Source organism: Dermacentor variabilis, chromosome 4, assembly GCF_050947875.1.
Source record: "Dermacentor variabilis isolate Ectoservices chromosome 4, ASM5094787v1, whole genome shotgun sequence".
NCBI lineage: Eukaryota > Metazoa > Arthropoda > Arachnida > Ixodida > Ixodidae > Dermacentor > Dermacentor variabilis.
In genome coordinates this window covers 135,288,577-135,293,741 of record NC_134571.1, presented here as the reverse complement: position 1 = coordinate 135,293,741, position 5,165 = coordinate 135,288,577, and the positions used below count along the sequence as shown (strand labels likewise).

General features: G+C 49.5%; 1 pseudogene; it reads right to left on the bottom strand.

The window, feature by feature from the left end:
• Positions 1–3,048, bottom strand: LOC142578344 (uncharacterized; annotated as a pseudogene).
• Between the last annotated feature and the right edge of the window lie 2,117 nt (positions 3,049–5,165).

The window sequence follows — 5,165 nt, the reverse complement described above, 5'->3', positions numbered from 1 at the left end:
TTACACGTCGCCCGGTGGCGTGTTTCTATTTCCTCCCAAGCCCAGCGCTCGATCGCTGCGCCGCCATGCGCCGCCCGCACGTACTACATCTCTAGGTACTTTTTCGCCGAAGCGCCATGGTACGCGCCCTAGATGTATTGGGTTTTGCGTCCCTGGCTGTGCCAGGGACGCAAAACTACCATACCTCACTACCATACCCGACTGCGCTACAGCCAAACCAGTCTTCCTCGTAAATGCTACTCTTGCAATGGCTTCATACTTCAGCCCATGCTTTGTGGCAGCATTACCGGTAAAGCCTGGATTTGAAAGCGCAGAAACAGCTTTCGAGGGATCAGTGCTTTCCCTTTTAGGAACCCGCTTCACATTTGATGCAGTTATGCGAAGGCGCCTGGCCATGCGCCATAGCGGGCACCCCTGTTCCCTAGTGGCAAATTCAAGGGAAGCCCGTCCTTCATTCGAAAGCATAACAAACTTTTGATAAAATACTCTGCAAGGGTCGCAGCCTTTTGGGAGTTCCAAAGGGTCTGTATGTGAGTGGCGAGGCTGGCTTGGCAGATCAGTAGCACGTGGGTCCCAAGCAGCCGCATTCAATGTACTATGAAGCAAGGTACCTGCAAGATATAAGGCAATTACACACAATTCACACTGCACTGTGCCGGCTAACACCACTTGTATATATAATGATATTCAATAACCAAACATGATATCTACTGTATTTGACAGGCACCAACACCTATCACAATGTGCATTACCATCATGTTAAATAAATGGCAACAAATAACCCGTCAGTCTCCTAACGTATGCGTGTCGATGCCAAGAAACATACTGATGCCATACAGTGGCAAAAAAAATATAGGGTTTCAAGGAACAACCGCCGCTGTAATTTTAAGGCATTTCACTTAACACAACTGCACTCATTTCATGTTGGAAGAAATGTGCCCTCACCAGGAATGTTGAAGAGATCTGAAAATGGTTTCCTCCCAATGTGGTTCATCAGCTCTACATCATTTCCGAAGTGATGAAACTTTCGTGTGGGTTTTGGGGCCTTGTTTTCGGAGTCCACAGTTCGTTTTTGCAGCTTAAAGTCCATATCTTCAAGCAGGACAGGTTCCACATTCCTCTTTGCTCCCCTGTTCCACTGAGCTAGTTTGGTCAGTACATGATGTGCCGATCATTCCCGAGGCGACAGCCATATCGACTTTCCACAGTAGTGCACCAACATGGCTGCAAACCCTTGCTTTCCCAGCCATACACGAGCAACCAGCAGTGATCACCTGTCCGGTGTGCCTTACGCAAGCCCATGCTGTCCAAGGCTTTTGATTTATGGCCTGCGATGGTCGAACATCCGCCTTGAGGTACACTAAGTCTGCGTTAACATTGTGACAAAGCACCTGGCCCACCCAACCACTCTGTACAAAATTGTAGGAGTCTAGGCTTTTGTATGCCTCAGCTTCTTTGAGGTCACATGCCTTGCTCTTGATGAGGTAGCACACAATGTGGGCACTAGACACACTTGGCCACGCCTTGACATCGTCCACCCAGCTTTTGACAAACATTAGGTGCACGTAAGTCACTCCATCTGAAAAATAGGTGACATCAATCAGTGAGTGAATATGCAGGCTAAAAATATTTGCATATACTGCAGCAACAAATACAATGATTAAAAATTATATTCTGAGGATTTACGTGCCAAAACCACGATTTCATTGCAAGGCACGCAGTAGAGAACGACTCAGGATTAATTTTGACCACTTGGGTTTGTTTAACGTGCACCCGATGCACAGTACACGGGCATTTTAGCATTTCACCCCCATCGAAATGCGGCCGCCGCGGCCGAGAATTGATCCAGCGCCCCCGGGCTTAGTAGCGCAACGCCATAGCCACCACGCCACCACGGTGGGTTATCAAATACAATGGGAACATGCGATGGGAGATGAGATCATCGATCTCATATGTGTTAAACCAATGCCTCATCTTTGGTTACACTGCGAGATAACCCGCCGTGGTTGCTCAGTGGCTATGGTGTTGGGCTGCTGAGCACGAGGTCGCGGGTTCGAATCCCGGCCACGGCGGCCGCATTTCGATGGGGGCGGAATGCGAAAACACCCGTGTACTTAACTTTAGGTGCACGTTAAAGAACCCCAGGTGGTCGAAATTTCCGGAGTCCTCCACTACGGCGTGCCTCATACTCAGAGAGTGGTTTTGGCACGTAAAACCCCATAATTTAATTTTAAAAAACTGTGAGATGCACTTGGAGGCGACATTGTCATGCCCGTGGCTCAGACTGTAACGTCCCTACATTCCCTTCACTAAAACATTAAATGCTGTTTGTAGTGGGGTACTCCAGATTACTTTGACCAGCTCGGCTCCTTTAGTGTGAACACAACGCACGGCAGTGGACGCTGCGGCCGGCCTTAAGTCCAACAGCGCAACACCATAGCCACTGGGCTACCGCGAAGTGCTCGTTTTTCTGAGACGGTAGATATCGCTTCGTTCCCACATAGTTTCCATTTATTACGCGAGATGAGGCTTCGTAGCACGCCAGCGATGCGGGCGGATTATTAGGACGGCTAGACGGCTTTCCGCGATCGCAGATCAGTACAAACTGCGTCGTTCCGCACATGTCTGAGTGGAAAGCACTTGCAACAGAGAACGAAGATTTCGGTAGGACACCGCCGCGAAGCTATCCTAAGCAGCTTGGTTGCAGACCAGTCATGCGATAAGATATTGTTCATAGCAGGATAGCGAGCGATGGGAAGATGCGGTGTCCGCGCCGCCACAAACGTGCGAGCTGACAGCTGCTGCTAACACTCCCGTTCAAAGTACAACTCACAGACGCACCTGTATGTAATTGCTGGCTGCGCGATCGCGGACACAGCGAACGATGAAACACAGCATGCATTGTTTATTCTACGCGAAATTGACGCGCAAAACATTTCGAGTTGAGCGCACACACTCACCGATGTCGATCGTATCCCCAGCCGACAATGTGTGGGTCCCGCTGGCTCCTGGCTGCGTGCTGCTGTTCGTTGTGGCCACTGTGGCCATTTCCTAGCAGCGATGAAGACTTCGCGAGCAGAAAGATGCGTCTGCAACGCGCTAACAAAAATTCCGCAGGAATTCACAGACACAAACGTCGGCACACCTCATACAAACACGTTGCCAAAAGGCACTGCCAGCGCAGTTAACACACAGTTAACAGCCCAGCATGGCGCGGCAATGACGCTTCCGGTGAAAGCCGACAGGTGGCGCTAGTATGATGCATATGGCGGCGCCCAGCTGCCTTAGGTAAAACAGTCTATAGACCGTTTCATCGGGCGAGGAGGACAGGGCGCGCGGAGAGCCTTTCCTCCTCTCTGGCTTGGGCGATCCCGCGCGGCGCTGCTTGAAGGTATTGCTGTCGCGTGCTGCGGAACGATTTCGAGATGTTTTAGATGGTACTTTCTGAAATTTATGCCATATCCGTTCGTATAAATTCGTCAGGGAAGCTTTTCGGTGCATCGGTGACTACAGTAGGCGGAAATATCTCTTGGGGGCGCAAAAATGTGACGCGCTTTATCAGCCGCGGTGTACGCACATTATCACTCGCGGTGGGTGTATGTGTTGTGAACTATTTTGCTTATATCGGTTTTCATTCAACAACAAGAAAAAAAAAACGTGTCTCTGTATTAGCAGCATGAAATGGTAAATCTGCTCACTATCTAATCGCTTTGCGTAGGGAGTGAAACATAAATCATAAGAGCGCATGCTCGTGCACGACCCACCTAAAGCAACCACGACACATGTAAGCGGCAGGCGTTATCAAATATTTGTGATGCACCGGCATCGTTCTCGCGCATTTCATGCCTAGTAGGCTTCAAATTACCATATGTCTACGCTAGCCTTCCTGCATGAGGCCGATGGCGCTGCTCAACACAGCGATCACTGCGGTTGGTGAACCAGCACGATACATATGTAAGCTGTGCACTTCGACATTGCCTTTATGTCCTGTATACGGCGATAATATATGAGAGGGATCGCATAAAAAGAAAACAATGCCTATATTTTCGAGGACAAAATTTTCGTAGTACGTGTGAGTGCGTCGTAGAGAACGGAACGAACACAGTCGAAAAAAAAAATCGGTTATCATCCTCTTTCTCGAAAAAGCAAGAGAAAACGGGCTAACGCCGCAATACGACCTCGCGTAGTCACGCCGCACAACGTTTATAAATATATAACCGCTGATGCCGTATGCTTGGACCATGCGGTATATAGAACAAAGATATCTGTAATCCAGCACCTACCACTGCTTAGGACGCTCGCGCAGTTCGTAGAGTCCCTTTACTGGACAAGCTTAATTCAGACTGTAAAGTATGCTACTATTGCTTGCCTAAACTATTTTATTCAGGGGCAGAAACCTCATCCATCGAACCAAGTAGTCACGCAATATAACCTGCAACGAACAGTTTGAACGCTTGTCAAAGTATAACATCACAGTTCCTATCGTAGCAGAATGGTACCCACTCTGTTACGATCGTCGCGTATGTTTCATAGCTCTTAAACCGCAGTTTAGAAATAGAGGATAATACTGCAATAAGGTAACATTAGTGATTGGAACATTCAGAAATACACAATTGATCTCCGGGGCTGATTGTAGGCTCAAATATGCGCGCACACATCGCGCTGCTTGTTCCGTCCACCTAAGCGCTAGCAAAAATTCCGGCCATGATGCCTTAAACCACTTCAGCACGTCTCACAGAACCGTTTACAACGTAGAAGACGCACGTCATACTAAACAGACCGCACGACCGCGAAAACAAACGCCGGAACCTGCGGCCGAGCGTATACCTGCCCTGCAAAAGACCGCTTTCACCCAAGCCAGTATGGCGCTGCTCATAGGCGGCGCCACTGAGTTCACAATATGGCGGCGCCTACGAAAGAACGGTCTATAGACCAGAACACGACAGCCTCGCACCCAGACTAACCGAACGCATACTCTCGCACACGGGTTGCCCGATCGACCGGCGCCATCTTGTACTGGGCTGCCAAAGTGTGTTCGCCGGCGACCGGCACACATGGCGAGCGTCAGCTCTAGGACTCGAAAGTGCGGAAATGTGCCCGTTCACGCGGATCCAAAGTACAAGAAGTCATCTGGGCATCATTGCGTCGTGTTTGGATGCCAAAAC